Raw genomic sequence first — 24,763 nt, forward strand, 5'->3', positions numbered from 1 at the left:
AGGTCTATATATGATATTACTATGTTTCGTTGACAAACTCGTCTACACATGCAGAGTGTGCTATGAAAACTATCACATAGATTTAGGATAGTACCATTTGACCTGACGGCTGCAACTGTCGAATTTTCAGTATCATTCTGGTGATGAAAAATATTTTGGCTAGGAGAAGAATAATAGAAATGGAGGCTCTGTTACTCAGAGGGCTTTCAATTCCTCAGTAGCAAAACTCATCTCTCATCCCATCTTGTACCTCCCTAGGCTTAGCTTCTTTGCATTCGGTTACCCTGAAGCATTTGGCACTTGTTTATTTTGTTTGTGAAAAGCTTATTCATAAAGGATATGGCGATGTGCTGCTTGCACCTGGGAACCAGTGTTATTACCAAATCAACAGTTACTTGCAGAGATTTAGAAGGTAAAGTCTGACATGCAAATCAGCTCTTGCTAGTGACTGCAGAGATCAGAGGAAACATAGATTTTAAATGCAGAAAGACACAGTCATGGTAGGCATGGGTGAGAATTTTCTAGTAGTGAATATGGGGAAAATAGGAAACATTAACTTACTCTTTTGTTCTGTAGGTTTTGTTCCTATAATGATAATAAGACTTGCCTGAATTTCCACACCTGGAAAGGAATGACACCTGGTTTTTACTCATCTCTTTAATCTCAAAGCCTTCTTTCTCAACCCGGATGCCATACTGCACCGTGCAGAGTAATGCAGGTGTCATAATAACAATTACACCAACATTTATGGAATTTTTCTATGGACTGGACTCTTCTAAAGACGTTAAAGTGCATCCTCACATCAAAAACACATTGAGGTGAGTGTGAAAGTTAGCTCTACTCTATAGATGAATAAACTAGAGTGTCTCAGAATCAGGCCCTGTAATTCAAAACCCATCCTCTTCTTATTCGTATCCTCTTAAGTTCACCTTACGGCTTTGGAGAAAAAACAAATAAGTACATGTGTGAAGCATTAAGAAGCAATATGAAATGATAAAAAGAATTTGTATGTCAGGATCTGGAAAGTCAAGTTCAAGGCTCTGATCTGCCACAACTCTCTGTATCAAATTGGATAAACCAGGTGAACATTCTATACGATGATAGAATTAAATGAATTATTATTACACATAGTTCCCGATGACCATTCTGACTATAAATACCAAATTTTTGCTACAGATTATAAAAATAATCTCTTTTAATCAAAAAGAGGGAGACCTCATTCTGAAAGGTATGGACCACATCTGACGTTTTCGTTTTATTCATTTTCTTTAACTTTTCTTTTCTTTTTTTTTTAATATTTTCTTTTTTTTAAAATTTTTACTTATTTATGATAGTCACAGAGAGAGAGAGAGAGAGAGAGAGGCAGAGACACAGGCAGAGGGAGAAGCAGGCTCCATGCACCGGGAGCCCGACGTGGGATTCAATCCCGGGTCTCCAGGATCGTGCCCTGGGCCAAAGGCAGGCGCCAAACCGCTGCGCCACCCAGGGATCCCCTTCTTTAACTTTTCAACTCATTTTGCAGTAGGTTTCTTTTATACCAAACACTTCATAGAACTACTTTAACAAAGGTCTCCAGTGAATTTCCAATTACTATTTTTAATTTTTGAAACTAGTATTGTATCAGTTAAAGGATCTTTTTGTGCCACAGAATTTGATTCATTGAGATTCTGAGAAAAGCTATGGGATCTTTCACTGGAGGAATACACTAATGCATGAAAACACATTTCTACATATGGTCTCAGGTGACCCACAGTTCCAAATACTGCATGATGCTGAAGAGGGGTAAGGGAACTCCTCTGGATTTGTTGAGAAGGACTTTGTAAATCTCCACTGTTAAAGTTTGGACAAAACTCAGATTATAAATGATTACAGAGGGAAGAGTTTGAGTCAATGAATGCATTGGAAGCTTGTGGGATTTCTTTTTGAAAATAGGAATATGGGGATCCCTGGATAGCTCAGCAGTTTAGCACCTGCCTTCGGCTCAGGGCGTGATCCTGAAGTCCCAGGATCAAGTCCCACATCAGGCTCCCTGCATGGAGCCTGCTTCTCCCTCTGCCTGTGTCTCTGCCTCTCTCTCTCTCTCTCTCTCTCTGTGTGTGTCTCTCATGAATAAATAAATAAAATCTTAAAAAAAAAGAAAATAGGAATATATAAACAAGCAGTGTTAATCCTGGAAACATTAGAAATGATCTTATTCAAAGCTTTATTTTACAAATCAGGCAAATTATCTATAAAAATAGAAAACAAACTTTGATATTGTAAAATTACTTGACTAGTTTTCTCTTTTCCCCCTCCCCCAAGCCTCAAAATAAAGCCATGGGCAAAGTAAGTTGTCAACATCTGTTTTGTGCTGTAAATTATTTCTTTTTAAGTATATATGTGGGATTTCCATTTCTTCCCATTTTCATTTCCCAAAGAGAAGAGTCTTACAATCTGTTTTGGCTTGCATTCCATGCTTCCGTGTCTATCTGTGAGTTGGTAGTGGTGAATGAAACCAGAGAGTTAAGTGGCATCTTGCTGTGCACATCAGAGGAAGAAATGATAAGATAAAGAGATAAGCAAAGTGATAAATAGCTTGGGTGATAAACACATGCTGACTACTGCTCTTTTCGCCCCGACTCCAATCAGAAGTGATATCCCCTGCTACTTCCTCATACCATTTTTCTACCAGTGCCAGAGATGGGCAGTTTCAAGTAGACCCATATGAATGTTGCTCTAACCACTGAATGAATGACTGTAAGCAAGTTGTTGAGTGACTCCAGACCTCATTCCTTCATCATTTGCAAGTTTGTGGACAGGCTTTAAAAAAAAAAAGTCTGGGGCAGCCCGGGTGGCTCAGCGGTTTAGTGCTGCCTTCAGCCCAGGACATGACCCTGGAGTCCCAGGATCAAGTCCCACATCGGGCTCCCTGCATGGAGCCTGCTTCTCCCTCTGCCTGTGTCTCTGCCTCTCTCTCTCTCTCTCATGAATTTATAAATAAAATCTTTGAAAAGAAAAAAAAAAGTCTGTGTAGATCTCAGTATATTTCCTAGGATATAGTGAATATTCAACAGTGGTGATTTTCACTATGATCACGTATCAAAACATTTCCTTTTAGGAAAATCTCTGCTGGTGGTAGAGTACTTGTTCAAAGCAAAAACAAACAAAAAAAAAAAAAAAAAAAAGAAAAATTGTTACACAAATTCATAATGAGCATTCAGTTTTCTATTTTGAAAAAAAAAAGTATAAAAGGATATTCTCTAGGTGTCCTCTACCAGTGCTATGAGAAGTTCACATTTACATGATTATATGTGTATGTGTGTGTGTGTATAAATATAAAAATATAAATATATAGTCTCTATCTACCTACCTACCTGTCTATGTATTGAGAGATATTTATTGCAAGGTATTGGCTTCCATGGTTATGGAGGCTAAGAAATTCCAAGATCTGCTGTCAGCAAGCTGGAGACCCAAGAGAGCCAATGGCGTAAATCCAGTTCAAGTCAAAAGAACTGAGAACCAGGAGAGCTGATGGTCTAAGTTCCAGTGCAAATGCCAGCAGACTTGAAACAAGCAAGAGTCAGTATTTTAGTTCAAGTGTGATGGCAGCAAACAGCCAATGTCCCAGCCCAGCAATTAGGCAGGAGGAATTCAGCCTTTTTTGTTTTATTCAGATCTTCAACTGGACTACTATTGGATGAGGTCCATCCACATTAAGGAGAATAATCTATTTTACTTGGTTAATCTCTTCCAGAAACATCTCACAGATATATTCTGAAAAATGTTTGGCCAAATGTCTGGGCACCCCATGTCTCAGTCAAGTTGACATATAAATTCATCATCACACCATAGAATTGCAGATGCCCAGAATTTGAGAAAGATGGAATTTGCCTGACTCTGCATGAATTGCGTGTTCCTTGTGACTTAGTTTTCAATACCAGAAGCCTGCTACAAGGAGAGACAGAGCAAAATGGCAGAGACTAGGTTCTCAAAATTCTAGACAAACCAAGGTAGGTAAGACTCATTCATGGCTAGAAGGTCAGACACAGTCTAGTGAGCCTTGCTGTTCCTAAACCTGATCACTATAATCAACAACTTGTCCACCCCACTGGAATTATGACAGTAAACATTTGTCCTGAAATGTTACGTTGCTTTTCTTGAATAGGAACATAAGATCAAATCCAAAGGAGAATTTGATCATGAGAGATGTAATGTCCCTGGTGGGGGGCGGGGGGGCAGTCTATCAGAATGACTCTAAGGTTTTACCTATATTCACCTGCAAATCCACCAATATCACCCCTAAGTATAACTTACATCCACATCCCCTTATCTCATTTATGCTCCATCATTGCCTCCAATAGCCCTTACAAGATCTGTGCCTGCCATTTTGAAATCTGGCCATTCTCATGAAAAAAAAAGGGGGGGGTACCTTGGTTTCCAGTCAATTCTAAACATACTTTATCAGCACGAAAGGAATCAGATGTCAACACCTAACACAAAGGCTGCTCTTGGTTTAGTTTGAAAAACTGGCCAATGGACAACCCATCTCACAGAATCTACTTAGAGTGCTTATCAAATTGTAATAAATTTGATTTAAAAGAAGAGCTTTGAATGCAGTTAAATGAACACCTTTAACATGGGAGGTTTTGTAGTCTATTTGCTGTCACCGGTAATATCCAGCAAACTCCTCGTCTCTCTTTTCCTTATAGAGCCTTTACTTCAACAAGTAGAGATTTGCTTTGTTTTCTTTCTTTTCTTGGCAGGCAGAAGAGTTGTGATATCCAGGGTACCAAGGCTTCAGCTCCGGTTTGTCATCTGGCGATGCTATCACATCTCATTTTTAAAAGAGAAAATTGCACTGGTGCCCACAGGCCATAGAAATGTCAAAACTACTAAAGAGTTTGATCCTCCCGATAGTTTGGGAAAGCTCTCTGAAAATCCCATGGATGTAACAAAAGAGCAGGAGAGAGAGAAGGGAGAAAGGGAAAGGGAAAAAGTAAAGCAGTATTCATTTCCCCTAAACCCATGCAGCAATCAACTTTGCAATTACCGAGATCCATTTCACTGGACTTTATAACTGGAAATGAAATGAGTGAGAAATGAGAATCTCTAATGAAGCCTCAGGTCCCCACCCATCACGTTATCATCACATTCCACCACTTCCAACATTCACTCGCCAGCTTTGTAATTTGCAGCTTATTTTCTCACAGCTCGCCAAGCGATTCGCATTCATTTACATTATTGCAGTTTAACACGCAGACAAGTAGAAATATGGTTTCAGATCTGATGGGCTCGGCATTTTTTTTAATATTTATTTATTTATTTATTTATTTATTTATTTATTTATTTATTTATTTTTGCCTAGTTGAGTTTGTTTTGCTGCCTGAAACAAATGTCTCTGGAGCTCTGTTTAATTTAGCATGTCAAACTGCTTCCTTCAAAGGCGATTTGGAAATGCTTTATATATACGATAGACACAAAAAAAAAGCCAGAAAAAAAAAAAGCGGGGTGGGGAGTGGGGCATGATGTTTAAATGAGGAGCCATGAAAACACAAGCAGGGCTGCCTATCAACGTGGATGAGATTTCCATTGTTGTTAGATGAGCACCTGCCTTCCCGAATTGAAACCAACAGAAGAGAGGGGCAGGAGGCATTTCAAAATTATGAGCTATGAAGATGTTTCTTGTGCATCATTTCTTTCTCCTCCTCTTCTTTTAATTTTTATTGTTTTAAACTATCACCTCATAGTGGCAACTCAGGATTTGACTAAGGACCCAAACAAACACTGTCCAGAGATCTTGAGCTCTTGGGGATTCCATCCTTTTTATATTTATTCTTGATACTAGACCCCAGACATATGATTTGCACTGATTTCCTCCCATCCTGGGCACTGTCTTTTCACTCTCTTGATCATGATCATAGCCTTTGATGCACAAATGTTTTTAATTTTTATAAAATCCACATCACCTTTTCTTTTCTTTCTTTTTTTTTTTTTTTTTTTTTTTTTTTTGCTTTCCTGTTGCTCATACAGCTTGATGAACAAGTCTCATCCAGTGCCCAGTGCATTAAGGTATTCTAAAAATATTCTTTAAAAATGGAATCTGCCTGGACTTTCCAGGAAGGAATGACATTTAATATTGAGGTCATGGGGATACAGGTGATTTCTCGTCACCAGGTGCAAAATCTGAAATGCTATTGGGATGAAAAGTTTTTGTAATTCAGTGGTGAACAAAAACTGTCCTAAACTGTCATGAAGCTAGAGATACTCTTCATTTATCCCACTTAGTGGGAATATTTGTCCATTTTGTTTCAGAAGTATTACTATGGTCAATAATGAGATGATATCTCAGACTCCACTGACTCTAATGATTGGCATACATACTGAACTACTCTTTTTTGCTCCAGATGCCAATAAGCTTCCTTTTAAGGTGTACAAATATTAATATATTTTAATTTAATATTTAATATGCAAATACATTGTGATAGGATTTAACTTAATATTTAATATACAAATAAATTGTAAAATGATTACTGCAATCAAGTTAACATATCCATCCCCTCACATAGTTTCCTTTGTGTGTATGTGTGTGTGTGAGAGAGAGAATATTTGAGGTCTATTTTCTTAGCAAATGTCAGCTGAATTACTTTTAAAAAAATCTAGAATATTCTTTTTAAAAAAGATGTTATTTATTTATTCATGAGAGACACACAGAGAAAGGCAGAGACATAGGCAGAGGGAGAAGCCGTCTCCCTGTGAGGAGTCCAATGCGGGACTCGATCTCAGGACCCTGGGATTATGACTTGAGCCAAAGGCAGACACTCAACCACTGAGCCACCCAGGTGTCCCCAGAATCTAAAATAGTCTGAATTTTGAAGACCTGCTGAAATCATTTATGAGCCTGCCATGGTAATAGCAACTAACAGGGGTGTAATGCCGGGGGGCCTGGTTTTCTTAGTTAAGTGTCTAACTTTGGTTCAGGGCTCAGGTCATGATCTCAGGGTCCTGACTGAGCCCCAGGCATGTGGGATCAGTTCCCTGCCCAGCACGGAGTCTGCTTGCCCCTCTGCCCTTCCCCTTTCTCCTCCCCTGCTCATGCTCTCTCTCTCAAATAAATAAACAAAATCTTAGTAAAAAAAAAAAAAAAAAAAATAGAATGGAATCTTTTAGTTTCTAATGGGCTTTCTTGTATTATCTCACTTGAACCTCACCAAAGGTTTTTACGGAGGGTGTTAGACCTATTTTGCAAGTAAAAACACTGATGCTCAGAGAGATGAAGTGTGTTAAAGAAAACCAGAGCAGGACAGAAGTTAAAGCAGTGGAGATAAAATTTATTATTTTTTAAAGCTACTGTAATAAGGAAAAACAGACATCAGTATTAATGGGTTAAATTCCAAACACAGCATGAACCAGTGGGAATTATTGTCAAGGAGTTAAGGGGGGGGTCGTTTGGGGGGTGTCAGTGAGTTCAGAATTATTAGGAGGAAATCTTCAGGGTAAGGGAAGATTTTGGTGAAGCTGTTTTAAGATAATTGCTGAAGGTAGGTCAGTGTGAACAGATACCAAAGTGGGGAGATGAGGAATTTGGTGAGATATTGAGGGTGATCAGATATTGCTAGCTATGCAGGATTCTTGGCTAAAACTGAATCCTCAAGAAAGAACACAGAACCCCTAATTGAGGCCTAGCCAGAAGGAGAGCCTCAAAGAACCTGGCAAAAGTTTGGTCAAGGAGAGAGTCTTTGTCCAGTGATTTTCCCAAAACTGATGAAGTGTCAGAACTGAGAGGATAGATCTTATGTCCTCTAGGCTCCAAATTCCAGTGGGTAGTATAGTATCTATGTTTCAAGCATTCAGATCAAGATTTACTAAACAAGTTGACCTCTAAGCAAACTGTAGTCAACACTGTGTCTATGGGATGCTAGAATAAAGCAGGTAATTAATTGAGAGAAGGAGCAAGAGCAAGAGTGAGAGAGAGACACAGAGTCAGTAGTCTATGCCAGACATACTCTGGATGTGACAAGACACGTAATTTTCTATTACTGCATGCCCGGAAACCTGAAGTCAGGGAGTGCGGCTGATAGAACCAAGAAGAAAATCAGGACTGCCCACATAGCCTGCTCCGGATTTCTCTTCCATGAGATGCATCCTAATGAAAGCATAAGGACTCTGAATTTGAGATGGAGAAGAGGAGGGGGCATCAAAGAACCCTGAAATTGCTTTTAAAACCTTGAGAGTTCCAGCTTACATGACTTCTTATAGGATGTTACTTGTTAACTGTGTAGCCTTGGAAAAGCGTTGTTAACCTCTTTGAGGCTTCTTTTCTTTCTTCTTTTTTTTCTGATGTAGCTATAAGTTTGGCCAACCTCTTAATATTGTAAGGCTCCATCCTGCTGGCAAACACTTCAGAAGCTAAGAACTCACTTTGTATACCTGCCATATGGGAGGAGAGAAGAGAGTGCCATTGGAGGGTAGCCATATTGAGTAAATAGTTGTTTCAATAGTCCTGGCCTTGTTTCTAGTGGAAATTTCATTCAGAAGTTGTGAAAAGATTCTTTTTATTTATTTATTTATTTATTTATTTATTTATTTATTTATTTATTATTGTTTTTTACAGAGGGAGAGAAAGAGAGTGGGGTGAGGAGGGGCAGAAGGAGAGAAAGAATCTTAAGCAGGTTCTACACCCAGTGTGGAACCTGACATGGGGCTCCATCTAACAACTGTGAGATCATCACCTGAGCTAGAATCAGATGCTACACCAACTGAGCTAGCCAAGTGCCTCATGAAGAGATTGTTTAAGTCAGGCCACCCATCACTGCACTTGATTTCACTCAATCAAACCAAGGTAGGAATTTGGCAATAGGCACCATTCTGAATCATCCCCTGCTCCCTGTTCTTTCTACTTGTATACCTGCTTGCAGAAATGAGTTGGACAATTTACTACAATCCAGAATTTAAAAGAATTTTTTTTTGTGTTAAAAAAAAAGTTTATAATTCTTCCAAGTTACCAATTAGCTTAGATCTCAAATATATGGATAGGTTGGTAGGGCAACTAGGGTGGGGTATGGAATAAAACCTGAGTAGAACCTTTCTTATTTTGTTTGATTCAAGCAAAATAAGCAGTTCTCATAGGCACGTAACCAATCTTTCATATAAATCCCTTTCCTCTGGCATTCGATTGAGATACAGGAGCCTGAAGGTTCCTGTACATAAGAAGCGTACAATGCATGCATTGCAGTGACTCAAGTTAGCTATTCCCCCATACATCCTCATTTCCTTTTTTCTTTTTTTAAAAAATGAAAACAAAAACAAAAATGTCTTTACTACCAAGGTTAGGAGTATCAATTACTAGCTAAAATCTTTTTTTTTTTTTTTCAGGAAATAATTCTGCTGAAACTAATCTTGTCATATTAAGGTAGGTAGGTAAAGTAATGTTTAAGAGATTTCCCAACTTTTATTACTTATAGAGTGTCAAGATAATAATTCTTACAAAAAAACCCACTTTTTTCCCCCTTCTGTGGCTCTTATGATTCTATTATTTTTAGTGGCCCCACCCCCTCCAGGGTGTAGACTCATTTCTTCTCTCCCTTGTGTTAAGCCAGGACAGGAAGCATTTTGTGATGGGCAGGATAGATTTCCAGAACTCCCTGGTGCTTCTAAATCTCCTATTTTGGCTGGGGGAAATTACCCAGCACAATTTGTAATATCAGACAGCAGTATAAGGAGAGGCTAAATGTCAGGGCTGGGGAAGCAGAATGATGAGGGATAAATGTAATGGCCTAAAGCAGGGCTGAAGACGATCCCATTAATCTTTCATTTTACAGGCACTGGTTTCTAAGGCAGACAACAGGGACACAAATAGAAGAGGTGTGATCTGAGCAACTTATGGGATAAAACCTTCCCATGACAACCCACTTGGAATGTTACATGGCCTTGCTAATGCCAGCATTTAAAGGATTCTGATGTTCCTGCTGTTGTCTTAAAGATCTCATTAGAAGAACATAGATGAACATTCCTTGAATCTCTGTGGAAAATATTCACAGTTTGTGGGCCATGAGAGAATTTGGGGGGTTTCATTTTTTAAATGAATCGAACTCGTTTTAGATCATGGCCATTAAGAACTCATGGGAGCATGGTATTTTCTGTTATTATTGTTGCTGATTAAAACTGGACTCCAATGGTTCAATGCCATAATAGCAATGTCGAAACCCATCTACAATTGAGTCAACAATATCCCATGAAATCAGGTTAGGTCACAGTCAAATTTTTACCATTTCACGTATCTCACGTGACTGGTTCTGAATAGCCTATCCTAATCTTGGATTTACAAGTGAAATTGTTTATTTGCATATTTATTGAAATAGTGTGGTAGACTAGATAGAGTGGTTACAGTGAGATCCTATCCCTCTGCCCCTTCCCCCACATGCTCACGTGTATGTGCATGCTCTCTTGCTCTCTCTTTCTCAAATAAATCTTTAAAAAACAAGGATGGAAAATATGTTTGAAAGACCACAACACTAACATTACATGGCATAATTTATATTTTTCCGAGTATGTCAGGAATCACTTCAGAATTTTATAATTTATCAGAATTATTGTTATGAAAAGAAATTTTCAGTGCATTATAAGGATGCAAAGGGGTCAATTATATACTTATTTAAATGTGGAATATGCAATACTCTCATATGATCTTCTAAGTGACTAATCATACAATTCTCACAGCAGAGAATCTGATCGTTGGGTAATTTATGCATTTGAATAAGCACAATGTGTGAAAGAACTTATGTATCTTCAACTATGACAGGGCATAAATATTTTTTTTATCATTTTCATGTCACTGGGCTATTAGAACACTAGTGCATTCCAGAATTAATTTTATTTTTTAAAGATTCATTTAATTATTTTACAGAGAGAGAGAGAGGGAAAGAGAGATAAGTCGGAGAAGGGAAAGATGGAGAGAATCTTCAAGCAGACTCTGCTTGAGCCCAATGCTGGATTTCATCTCATGACCCTGAGATCATGGCCTGAACCGAAACCAAGAGTCAGATGCTCAACTGACTGAGCCTCTCAGGCACCCTATTTTCCATCTTTTTTTTTTTTTTTTAAGAAATGCTTTAGGTTTTGATATTATTTGTGTACTACTAAAAGCAAAACTGTCTTCACAAATTTGACTTTTGCTGTGCATTGTGTAGAACAAGTGCATATGTAGAACAACTGAATATACACCTGTTGAATTATATTTAATGCTATAATCCTATTTACTAGAATATTTGATTAAACTACACAAATTATTTTCCAACTCGGCTATGGAATCTGGTTTCATGTGATCAAGTGTGACCGCTAATATTTTCATAAAGTTTTTTAACTTTCATTTTGAAATAATGTCAAATTTTAAAAAGTGGCAACAATAGTATAACTAATTCTCATATACCATCTCTCCAGCTTTCAAAAATGATGACATCTTTATATAACTACAGTTTTAAAAATATTTTATTTATTTATATGAGAGAGAAAGAGAGCAAACGAGAGAGAGAGAGAGAGAGAGCACAAACAGTGGGGAGAGGATAGAGAGGGAGGGAGAAGCAGGAGCTTGATCCTGGACCCTACAGGACGCAAGGATCAGGATCAGGTTAAGTATCAAAGGCAGATACTTAACCGACTGAATCACCCAGGTGCCCCCTTATTGCAGTTTTATAATAATCAAAATTAGGAAATTCACGAAGGCATAGTACTATTAAGTAATCAACAGACCTGCACAAATTTTACCAATTGTCCAACTAATGTATTCTTTTCTGGTGCAAGATTCAATCCATAATCCCACATTGCAATCAACCATCATGTCTCCTTAATCCACTGCAGATTGATATGGTTCTTTGTCTTTCATGACCTCAAGCCTTTGAAGAAGACTGCACATTTACTTTGTAGACTGTCTCTTCTTTTGGGTTTGTCTGATGTTTCCTCACAATCAAATTAAGGTTCACATTTTTGGCAAGAGGACCAAAAAGGCATAATACCCTTTTCACTGCATCATATCAGGAAGTACATGTTGTTGCTAAGTCTCATTACTGGTCTTATTAATTTTGGTCACTTTAAGATTTGGCTACAAGAGACCAAACTTGAGATCATTCTGCTTTATTGTGACTAAACCAACTTCAGATCTTAACTTCACATTCAGACTTTAGTTTTGGAAACAGTTGTTGAGATAATGGTGTATGAGCTTTACTTGGAGACAAGATTGTTATTTTCTTTTGAATTTGTGGTTAGTTTCTAGAAACCAAGACATGGGTCTAAACCTTTTATGTAAGCTAAAGGAATCAGTACATGCAAGTTCAGTCTCTCTCATTGGTTTCTCTCTCTGTCTTGCCGCAGTTGCGGAAAACCCACCAAGATAACAGGAGTCTACTCTTCTTTATTAGAAATGAAGCAACATGGATCACAACCCTCCCCCCCCAAAAGAAATATCATATACTTGCAATTCTTCCATTTTCAATCCTTAAGTATAATACTCAACCAAATTACCTTTTCTTTCTTAGGGAATGATCTCTTGCTGACCTTAACTTCCCTTTTATTGTTAAAGGACATTATAAGGTCGGTTTACGTAAGGAGAAATAAGACCAACAGCCCAGTTCTTAATGACAGGAAGTAGGAGAGACAAAACAAAAAAGTTTAAGAGCTGCAGGAAAAAATTACTGAGAGACTGTAACTGTATATGTCTCTGTGTGGGAAAGATTAGTGAAACGAGACTCATCCCTCTCTAAATCAGAAATTCAGTTGGAAATGAGAAGAAAGACCAACATAACACAAATGGTGAAGAGCCAAATATGGAAGCGCATGTGAAATTAAACTGTCCAGGTCCATCATCATATAAAAGCTGTGCTACCAAGAGTGCCAGCAGGTTGACATCCTGCTTATGTGAACCTAAACAGAGTTGATGAGATTGTTTTAGTGAGACTATCTGACCACTCTGGCTGCCTTATCATTAAAAGCAAAGAATGAGATTGCTAAATGATGAGCCAAGTCCTATGTATTATCACATCAGAAAGTATTAAAAAACGTGTGGTCTTCATTTATGGTTCAGTGTGTTCATATACTCAAGTAGGATTTATCCCTGATGAAACATGGTAAATATGCAATTTGGAACATCAAAGTACAACTATCTATAGTTTCTCTATTTGGGAAAAGCCTATGAAATCAGAGGGGAGAGATCTCTTTTTTAATAATTCTAGGATTCAGATAATTTAATGGGGAACATTTGCCTCACTACCATCGTAGAACAGAGTTGGTCACTGATACCCAACAGTTAGTCCTGGGTGGAGAAGCAATCACTATCACTGCATTCCTCAACATACAGATATCTGGGAGACAGAATGAAAGAGTTTGAGTCTAAATGCTCCAGATTATTAGGGATCCCGGCTGTTTTCACTGTTCTCTTTCAAGCTCAATCAGTCTTAGCTTTTTACATCAACAGTGAATGTTCACTTGACAAAATACATTCATAACTACTCTATATTCTATCTCTCTTGACAACACCATTCAATTATCAACCTGTCTTTTCTAAAAATGATGCCATAGAATTAAATTCATGAGCTGCTTTCCATGCTGCATTTTTTAAGTTTTTAAATAACAAAACAACCTCTGTATTTATTTAATACTTCCAAAAAGGAGCACATTTTTTAGCTACTTCATGATTAACTATTGAAATGTGTAAGCCTAGGAATTTAACAGGTCTGCAAAAACCAAACACCTTCTAAATCTGACTTCCATTTGAAAAATTAGAGAAACCATTGAACTCTTATTATAACTGCCTGTTGCTTAAAAGATCATACTGAATACCAAAGAGAAGTAAATAGATCCGATGAAAGGAATTTCTGTGGCTGGCTGCTTAGGTTTGTTTTGTGTAAAACACACCTTTTTTATTTAAATTAGATAAATGGCAGGGTTTCCTGCCTAATGAGACTGTTTGGACTCGTGGTTTGGAAGTGTCACCTCCATTCTTTATCAGATAATCATAATTAGGGCAAATGAACGAACCAGGGAAGTGGGAAGCAAGTCAAAAAGTATACTGAATGGAAACAAAAAAGACTTCCAACAAGCAGACCACCAGGGCGCAATCAGGGGGAAATATCTACAGTACAAACACACAGCCGGGGAAAGGGTGTTGGGCGACAATGACATGATGTGGAATTGTAGAGCTAATAGCAAGTTTGAATCCTGACTGTCCAGATTGCCTACCCTCTTGTTTTTAAATTACATCCGCTTTTTCAATACAGCCCCCAAAACTCCAGTGTTTCTTTCTTCCTCTCTCTTACTGTTCATCAAAACTGCCCGTGGTAGATTTAAATTGCATTAGCCCTTAAATTTGCTTGTGATATTTTTCTGCTTCAATTTGAGAAGTCTTTCAACAACATTGGCATTTCCCTGTCCTAGCACACATACACAAAAATTTTCTGAATACCTACATGTAGTCCTTTGGAAGCACTGTAGAATCCATATCAGATAATAATAATTGCTATCAGTCTCCTCTAAAATTCTGTTTTTGTTTTTTTTGTTTTTTTTTTTTATGAAGTTTCAATATTACTAAATGTCTTTCTCTTTAAGAAAGATTCCTGGGGGAAATTTCTAGGCCAAGCCAAGATCAAGACCTGAACTGCGATTAAATACAAAAGGGCACGGTAGTTGCTACAGGGATAGAAGAGGCCAAGGCCAGGTTATCATTCAAAATGGTGGAAAAACAAAAATAAGATAATCGTGTAATTAATTTGAAGGAAATGTGGAAGTAGATTTTTAAAACCTGATGCCTCAAGAACATGGGAAGTAAAGAACAGATTCCAGATTAGTGACTGGTTACACATTGGAATGATAGCACATATATATTACTAGGCACCATTTTTCCATTAATTCTGATTCAGTAAGTCAAAGGTGGTGCACAAAGATCTGCATGCTTTAGGTGTACAGATGATTCTGATTCACCTTGTTATCACATAGAATACTTTCGAGGAGCACTGTGCTAATATACGATTGAACTTGCTTTGTGGCAAGGGACATAAACTCATCTCAAATTTGTTTAAGCCAAAGCAGCAGGAATATATTGATTCAAGTGGTTGAAGTGTTCAAGAGAAGATCATTAAGGTCAAGATGAAGGTGGATCCAGGTGCTGAAAGGAAATCATCTGGAAACTTTTTCTGTCTTCTGGCTTTGCTTTTATACTTGCTGGCTTCATTCTCAGGTAGGCTTTGACTAGGAAAGGTATTAATATGGAACTAACAATTTTGGCTTAAGGTATACCAGCTTAGTAAACCTATTAAGAAGATGATTTCTATTTTAAATTAGTTCAACAAATTTACTTTGATTTGATTATATTGAAGTAATTTATTAAATTAATTAAATTAATCTATGGAATTAATTTGGTCTACTAAAATAACTGCAGTGGACAAAAGGATGGGGCATACTCATTAACTACCTTTGTCTTCCTCCCCAGAATTTTGGGATGAGATCTTCACACACAAACCAAATAGACTGAAGATGAATGAGGGTTAGAACGTGGGGTTGGATTTCCAAAAGGAAATCTGGATCCTACTCTCAGAAGAGGAAATGAATGCTGAGAAAGAATAAACAACCTATGTCCACTACACATGGATTCAGGTAAAGCAAACAAAGCCCTGGGCCTGAATACAATGAATCTAGCTAATGGTCAGCAACTCAGTAAGAAGAAAGTCAGCTTATGGAGAGGTAGTTTTTTATTCTAGAATAAGGATGTGTTTTCTTGTCACAGAATGTGTACTCTCTGCTTTGAAGAAGCACGAGTGTCTAGGAGTGTATTTAACAGGTTCTGGGAGAGTTAAATTCAATAGGTACTAGAAGGTATTTTCACAAGGGCAAAGTTCTTTGAGGGATTTTGATAGATGGGTGTAGAACTCTGAATGCAAAGACTTCAGCAACAGACTATTAAGTAATTTAGTCATACTCGGGCAACGGGGCATACTGGGTGTAGTCAGTTAAGCAGCCAACTCTTTGTTTCAGCTCAGGTTAAGATCTTCAGGGTCATAAGATCCAACCCCAGGTTGGACTCTGTGCTCAGAGGGGAATCTGCTTGGGATTCTATCTCTCTCTTTCTCTCTCTCTCTCCCTCCACCCCTCCCCTGTGCTCTCTCTGTAAAATAAATATTTCTAAAAGAAAAAGAATTTAGTTACAGATAATGTTTTCTACTGCTGATTTACCTCTAATCAGAAACTCTGAGAATGTTCAAAAGTTTTATACAGTGTGCTAATTCCAAAATAGATTTTACTTCAATAAATTTCTCGGGAAAGTTAGGAAAGGATATACCAATGATGTTTGATAAATGAAAAAGGCCATAATAATCTGTGATTAAAAGCTATAGGTTGATGTGAAAGGTAACATATTCATTGTTAGTTTATTACCTGTCAGTTTAAGGTCTTTGACACTCAGCACATGTAACATAGTATTAAGCTATATATGGATACACATATAAAATACATATATAAGAGCATATAAAGTATATATTATTTTACTTTTTTATTTTAGTAAAATAAATATAACTTAAAATTTACCATTTTACCTATTTTAAGTATATAGTTTAGTGGCATCAAGTACATTCACATTGTTGTACAACAATTATCACTATCTAAATGCAAAGCTTTTCATTAACACAAACTAAAACTCTGTATCCATTAAACAATAGCTCCCCATTCCTCCCTGGTAGCCATTGGTAACCACTGGTCAACTTTCTGTCTCTGTAAATTTGACTAGTTTAGATATTGCAGCTGAGTTGAGTCATATAGTGTTTGTCTTTTTGTGGCTGTGTTATTTCACTTAGCATAATGTCCTCAAGATTCACCATAAATAGCATGTAGCAGAATGTCTTTCCTTTTTTCTCTCTTCTTTTCTTTTTAGAGAGAGAAAGTTACAGTGGAGTGGGATGGGGAGGGACAAAGGGAGAGAGCAAGGGACAATCTTAAGCAGACTCCATGTCCAGCTCAGAGCCCAATATGTGGCTCGATCTCAAAACCCTGAGATCATGACCTGTGCCAACACCAAGAGTCGGTTGCTTAACCAACTACCCAGGTGCCTCACGTCTTTCCGTTTTTAAGACTGAATAATATTCCATTGTGAGACTATACTACATTTTTTAAGTCATTTATCCAGTGGCAGACATTTCAGGCTATTTACATCTTTTGGCTATTCTGATAATGCTATGAACATGGATGTACAGAACACTATATGTAATATATATATTATATTATGTACTATATGTTATATATTTTAATTATATATATTATGTATTATATTACATATATGTGTATATTTTTAATGAAAAAAGAAAAGTCTGCAAATGCATATAAATGTATATTTTAGCTGGTAAATATCAAACTTTTATATTTTGGATTATAGCTGTCATTACCATAAAAAGAATCTTATAAAATAATTTTACTTTAGGGATCCCTGGGTGGCGCAGCGGTTTGGCGCCTGCCTTTGACCCAAGGCGCGATCCTGGAGACCCGGGATCAAATCCCACGTCGGGCTCCCGGTGCATAGAGCCTGCTTCTCCCTCTGCCTGTCTCTGCCTCTCTCTCTCTCTCTCTCTCTCTCTGTGTGACTATCATAAATAAAAAAAAAATTAAAAAAAAATAATAATTTTACTTTAGAACAAGTGAGTGCTTGCTTTGGCAGCACATGTACCAAAACTGGAAAGCTACAGAGAAGATTAGTATGGCCCCTGCACAAAGATGACATGCAAAATCATGAAGCGTTCCATTATTTATAAAAAAACAAACAACAAAGCTAAATTCTCTTTAGGTAGAAAGCCTAAAGAAATTAATTGTGGAGTTTATAGACTTTAAATAAGCATGAATAGACTTCAGATGACTGTTGTGTAAATAAGACTATGCTGTGTTATCCATCGTTGCTCCCAGTGTGTGATACCACCTATGGTACTTAGAAGTGTAGGTGGCATCTGGACAAACATTTAATTCCGTGGTTATATATACATCTTTTTTTTTTATTGTGACAATATGTCGCCAGTGCATAAAACATGAGGCAACCTTAGAAAAATGCCTTTTTAAAACAGATGCACACACACACACACACACACACACCCCAGTAGGCTTGAAATATATGATTTTATTTAAAAAGTAGTAAGTGGATATGGCAAAAATTGTTAAGGTAATGACTGAAATTTTGGTAATTTATTATGTACTTAGGAAAAAATAATGGAAAACAAATCTATTACCAGGAAGAAAGATAAAAGTCATTTAAGTTTGCATTTGTATGCATGGAATTGACAGAATAATAGGTCATAACACATTAGGGAGAGAGAGCTAATGTAGTACTTATTCAATGCATTTGCATACAAGAGACATATAAAAAGGAAGAATTTGACTGGGGTTTGAACCAAGACTTGAAAGAGGTGATAGAAAGAAACTTTTGCCTCATTGTTCACAGTGCTGATGTCAGATTCTCTTTCTGCCAAAATTAGCTTAAATAGAATGAAGTGATTTTCACATTAAGTCCTTTTACAGATGCACCTGGTTTTCTTGTTCATTGTCAGTTGCAAACCCCAAATGTTACACTGAACACATTAACATTGCATTTGTCAGACCTATAGAACAGTTAAGTTCGTTCTTAGCAGAGAATGGTTATTGTTTTCTATTTCAAAACTGTTTCTACATGACATCTAAACGCTAGAGGTGAACTGTAAAACTCAGTTCAAGGTACTCGATCTTTTCTCTATCGAAGGTTAAATAGATAGGTTCTCATAGGTTATCTCCAAAGCAGTGAATGAATCAAAGTTTATTTTTGGATATTTTGATGTTTGGCCATTTCCTGAAATTTATCTGTGCTGAAACTTGTTAATTTCATATCTTTTTTTTTCTATTATAAAGCAAGAATCATTGTAAAGGATTGTAAAGGATGAAAAATTGGGTATTTTGATAGGATATAAAGTCATTTCGTTTTAGGAAAACACTTTAAAAATGTCAGTTCTTATTATCAGAAGGCCATATACTCCTGATGCTATTATAATCTTAAAGATTTGAGCTGAGAGCATCATATAGGAATATCTCAATGCGTTTCAAACGAGTGCTTCTTAATTATCTTCCCATGAAATATAGGAAACTGGCAAGATAGACACTAGACGGAAAAGGCCTTTACCTGACACTTTGGAAGCCCATGGCTCCACCACAGTTTTAGGTCCATAGAAAGTGCTAAATAAACTTAAATTTCTGTGGATGACTGATACTATATGCTCATTTGAATAAAAGTCATCTAAAATTTCTAACTTGAGCTTTAAAAAATATCCAAAAACTGTTAAGGAAAAGCTAGCTGTCTTTGGAAAGTTAAAACTTATGTTTTGTAAGCACAAAATTAAAGGCAGAAAATTTTAAACATTTTTAGTTTATGTCAAAGATATAAAAGTATATGGAGTTTATGGGAAAATGTATTAAGTCTGAGAACACAACACCCTTTTTCTGGATTATTTGGTATTCTTTCTCTTTTTTTCTCTCTTGCCATAAGTATATCTATCAAAATATATCCTAGATCATTAAATTTCATTGCATTTCCTAGATTGTGGAGTACTTATGATTTTTGAATACATTAACTTCAAATTTAGATATTATAAGCTCAAAGCTGATTCTTCTTAAAGGAAAACAGGCTAATTATATCCATTTATTTAATCTCTATTAAAGCCATCACAAATGATTTATTGAATATTTTTAAAATACAAATACCTTTTCATATAGGTCTCCAAGAAAATGCTAGAATCACAGAGTATGCCCTCTGATGATTTTTATATTCAAAAAGATTATCTTTTCAAAGTTTCAATAATTAGAAAACTATTTTTGCAATTTAAAAATATATACATGTATACTATCAACATTCTTAGATTCTGGAGTCTATGAATTAATATTTTTCAAAAATTGGTACAAAGTACTTGAAAATGCAAGATAAAATACTGATAAAATTTTAAGAGTGAAAAATATGGAATTAATATTCCCTACTAATATCATCTATTAAAATGTGTTATTTAAGTGAATGCCTGGGTGGGTCAGCCATGGAGCATCTACCTTTGGCTCACATCATGATCCCGGTGTCCAGGGATAGAATCCCACATTGGGCTCCCCGCAGGGAGCCCGCTTCTCCCTCTGTCTATGTCTCTGCCTCTCTCTTTTATGAGTAAATAAAATAAAATCTTTTTAAAAATGTGTTAAGGACAGTATTGTACAGCATTTTTCAAAGCGTGTCATGAAAATACTTATTTTTTTGCAAAAATGGTTTATGATAAAAGGAGTTAGTGTTCTAAGAAATTAGGGATGTGTGTCCCAGCAAGCCCTAATGCACATTATTGTATTAAGGTTTCTAAGACAGTAGGATTACTCTAAAATGGCTTTAACTTGAACTTATGTTTCATGCTGTTTTTTAGTGCACACATGGAATGGCTTTTAGAACTGATGTTCGCTAGAATAGTAGAAGGAGGCCAGAGAACATAATGTTTACGAGGATACCTTGGCACTAAGATGCTTGGATTCAAATCTTGCTACTTAAGTCTTTACCTTGGAGTTTCTCTATCTGTGAAATGGGAACACTGAAATAATAGTATCTGTCTTATAACATAAGTATTATATTAATTAACATATGTAAGGGCTTGGAATAATGCACAGAACAATGGGCACTTAAAAAATGCTGTTATCAAAATTTGGTAAACCGTTCTGGGGCTTTGAAGTAACCTATGATCAATTCATTTGTTCCCATTCTATCTCTTACTACATATGCATGATATGTATGTGTGTGTATATATATGCATACAAGTGCATCTATCCATCTACTCTAATCTATTTTATTTTTTAAATATTTTATTTATTTATTCATGAGAGACAGAGAGAGAGAGAAAGGGAGAGAGAGAGAGAGAGGCAGAGGGAGAAGCAGACTCCATGCAGGGAACCCGACCTGGGACTTGATCCTGGGTCTCCAGAATCAGGCCTTGGGCTGAAGGCGGTGCTAAACCGCTGAGCCACCTGGGCTGACGCACCATCTAATCTATTTTAATAAGTTTTGCTTCTTGGGGCACCTGGTGGCTCAGTTGGTTAAGTGTCTGTCTTCAGCTAAGGTCATGATCCCAGCATCCTGGAATTGAGTTCTGTCTTGGGCTCCCTACTCCGTGCAGAGCCTGCTTCTTCCTTCCCCTCTGCTGCTCCTCCCTGCCCCCTGCACCGCTAGTGTTTTCATTTTCTCTCAAATAAATGAATAACATTTATAAAAAAAAAATAAAAATGAAAATATAAATTTCATTTATCTGCATATTGCAAAATATTTTCAATACAAAATCATAGGGAAGCCTGAGTGGCTCAGCAGTTTAGCATTGGCCTTCAGGGAGTGATTACGAGTCATGGGATTGAGTCCCACTTTGGGCTCCCCTTGAGGAACCTGCTTCTCCCTCTGCGTATGTCTCTGCCTCTCTCTGTATCTCTCATAAATAAATAGATAAAATATTTTTTAAAAGAGAAAAAATACAAAATCATAAAATTAATGTCAGATATAAAATCTTAAGATTAGTTTGTTAAAAAGTATTTTACTATATTTTCCTAAAATACAAATAAAATCATGTCCTTTTTTTCCAGGAATGCTGTCCAGTTAGCTATCTGAATTAGAGAAAGCATTTGCTAAAGACATACATACCTTTGACTCAGCCCTCTTATTTCCAGACTACTACACAGAGCTCCTTAAATCTTTTGCTGGGACTTTGAAAATGAATTTCTGCTCAAACATGTGTTCTCTTTTGTAACCAGAATATAAGTTTCTGAGAGTATTTTCCTCTTACTGTGTATCTGGTTGCTAGACACACATGGTCTGTTCAGATTTCCTCCTAGGTTAGACATACATAATATTTTTATTAAAATCCATACATTTTATAATGAGATTGAAAGAAATAATTCCACATTGCCCATATACTGCTCCTATTTTTCCCATATTCTCATAGAATGAGTAAAAATGCAAACTTATTTATGCTTTATTTTAATTAAATTGATATTTTTTAAAAATGAATCACCAGTCTAATGTACACTGCTAAAAAATAAGAGAGGAATTTATTGGCTTACATAATTATACCATTCAAGCTGTGAAATTTACTTTAGGTACTTCTGTATGCAAAGCCTTAAATCAATGGGTCTCAGTGGGGATAGTACCACCCTCCAGGGCACATTTTGAAAATTTATGGAGGTTATTTTTAGTTATCATAACATTTGGGGGGTAGTCACTACTAGAGTTTTGTGAATGGGGCCAGGAAGGTTAGACATCCTGCAATGATCAGGATTGTTCTGCAAAATAATATTATCCATAGCCTGCAGAGTTCTAAATATCTTCCATGCATCCAAAGTGCGTATTTATACCTAAACCTAAAGACTAAAACTCCATTTTACATATAAATTCAAAACAGGTTTTTGGGATAGCTTTAAAGCAAACTGAATAGCCAAGAAATGCAAATATTATATAAATCAAAGAAAACTTGTTCTGTTTTAAACTTTACCAAGAATTGCATATCACTTTGAATTTTCCATTAAATGTGGCCATATTTCTCATGGAATTTCTGGATCTTTCTCAATTTGTAGGTTCTGAATGCAAATTTATAATAGAGGATATCTGAGGCTCTTTTTCATAGCCAGGTGAAAATACTATTAAAATTAGTGGAGACATAAAATATAGGCATCTCATTAAATTTTATTAATAAAGGTTGTCTAAAAATAACTCATGTTCTTAGCTTTCTATATTTGAGTATTTCGAAAACACAATGAAAAACTTAATTGTGAGAAAACATAAAAAAATTATTTTTCATTTTCTATATTTAGAATTGGACCATGAACCACGTGGGAGTTAGGAACACTAACCTTCTGGTGCAGTCAGAAATTCATGTGTAGCTTTTGACTCCCCCAAAAACTTAACTACTAATAGCCTACTGTTGACTGGAAGCCTTATCAATAATCTAAACAGTCGAGTCACACATATTTTGTATGTTATATGTATTATATACCGCATTCTTAAAATAAAGTAAACTAGAGAAAAGAAAATGTTAAGAAAATAATTAAGGTAAGGAATAGAAAATAAATTTACGGCACTATCCTATATTTATAAAAAGAAAAAAAATCCATATGTAAGTGGATCTACACAGTTCAAAGATGTTGTTCAAGAGCAACCTGTAGTTGTTTGTTTGTTTGTTTATTTATTTATTTATTTTCCAGAGAAAGAGAGAGATCAGTGAAAGAATACTAAGCAGGCTCCATGTCCAATGTGGAACCTGACGTGGGGCTCAACCTCATGACCCTGAGATCATGACCTGAGCCAAAACCAAGAGTTGGATGCTTAACCAGCTAAGCCACCCAGGCACCCTAAAATATTGTTATAAAAAAGGTTTCAATTAAGAAGTATTAGGAATATGAAGAAATATCAAAACATTTTTGAACACTAGTGTTTTAGAATCACACTTGTAGGTAATACTGAGAGCAATGACCTAACTCTTCTCAGTTATGTGACTGCCTTACAACCACACATCTAGTACTACTAAGAAAGAAGCAAGACACCAGATTTCTATACTTCTAGCAAACTCTATAAAGCTATAGTTGAAGATAATCATCGTGTGAACTTTCAATAATATACACTTACTGAATTAAAATACAGGATTAAAGGAAGATAATCAATCAACCAATATTTGTCTTAAATTAATTCTTATCCTCCTATGTTTTAAAGTAAAACAAAGTGCTTTTGCAACTTTTCTGATAACTCCTTTTGACTCTGTGAAAAATACCAGAGCACTTTGTCTTAGTTAAATCTACTGTCCACTTTGAGTCCTGCCTTAGAGACCTTAAGACTTTACACACCTTAAATAATAATTGGAATCATGAATCATCTTTATCTCCGAGTCAATAGAAGACCCATGTACGCACTATGCTGAGGGAAAAACAAAATCCCAACCCCAAATTCCAAATCACTTTGTTTTCAGGATTAAGCAGACTTAAATATTACTTCCTTTGCTACTTCAACTGAAAGAATGTGGGTCTAAAAGCAGTTTTAGTAAGACCTGAATGAAATTATAAAGCATTTTAAAAATGAATCCTATTCTCCTGAGTTTTAATAATAAAATGAACCTTGTTCCTGGAAAATATCAAAATTGTGGTCTAGAAATGATGTGCAGTGACTAGCCTACGTAATATTTGAGTCTGTGGAATATTAATTTACTGAATGATTGGTTGCTTATTGCAAATTTGGTCAGAAATTTGGCAGTGCTGACTCTGGTACAGTCATTCTCTCTGTTCATTATCTTGTAGGTGTGCTACCTCCTAAAAGGGTCATAAGAGCAATGTGCTATAACTTGGGCTTTCTTACAGCTGCAGTTCTACCTAATTTGTACTTTGGCACTCGAAAGATTATAATAAATGAAGTGCTGCTTTCAAAGTTTCAGACACACCAATTTTTCCCCGTTTGGCAAAGGTGGATTTAATTTGACTTTCACGAGTGCAAAATCTGTCTCCTTAGAAGTTGGTCAAACTATTAATTTTATGGCAGGGACAACTGAGTACAGTAAACCTTTTCACAAAGCCAGACAGCTTAACCTAATTAAAGGGTTGTTTTGACAGGTGGTTTAAAGTAGAATGAATACTATCAAGAACGTTTCAAGAAATGAGTTTGATGAATGTGTAGAGTGTGCATGCAGGTGAAAGGGTGATTTGGAAAGCTCTGATGACAGGTATGTGTCCAAAAAGTGGAAGGTAGACTTCAAGATTTGTC

At 36.4% G+C, this 24,763-nt stretch overlaps 1 long non-coding RNA gene and 1 other non-coding gene across 4 annotated transcripts in view; both read left to right on the forward strand.

Annotated features, from left to right (window-relative positions):
* Window positions 1–8,594: 8,594 nt before the first annotated feature.
* Window positions 8,595–24,763, forward strand: part of LOC112657630 (uncharacterized) — an 82,466-nt gene continuing 66,297 nt past the window's right edge. For 2 of the 3 annotated variants that reach the window (XR_007412468.1, XR_003135185.3), the window contains exons 1-3: window positions 8,595–8,818; window positions 9,352–9,388; window positions 15,452–15,615. This is a non-coding gene — a long non-coding RNA (uncharacterized LOC112657630). Of the gene's footprint in view, window positions 8,819–9,351; window positions 9,389–15,042; window positions 15,200–15,451; window positions 15,616–24,763 lie in introns of all 3 variants that reach the window. The other variant, XR_007412469.1, reaches the window with a different exon arrangement.
* On the forward strand, window positions 17,647–17,753 carry LOC112658097 (U6 spliceosomal RNA). The gene has a single exon (XR_003135502.1). It is a non-coding gene; the product is annotated as a U6 spliceosomal RNA (small nuclear RNA).

Source organism: Canis lupus, chromosome 8, assembly GCF_003254725.2.
Source record: "Canis lupus dingo isolate Sandy chromosome 8, ASM325472v2, whole genome shotgun sequence".
Taxonomy (NCBI): domain Eukaryota; kingdom Metazoa; phylum Chordata; class Mammalia; order Carnivora; family Canidae; genus Canis; species Canis lupus.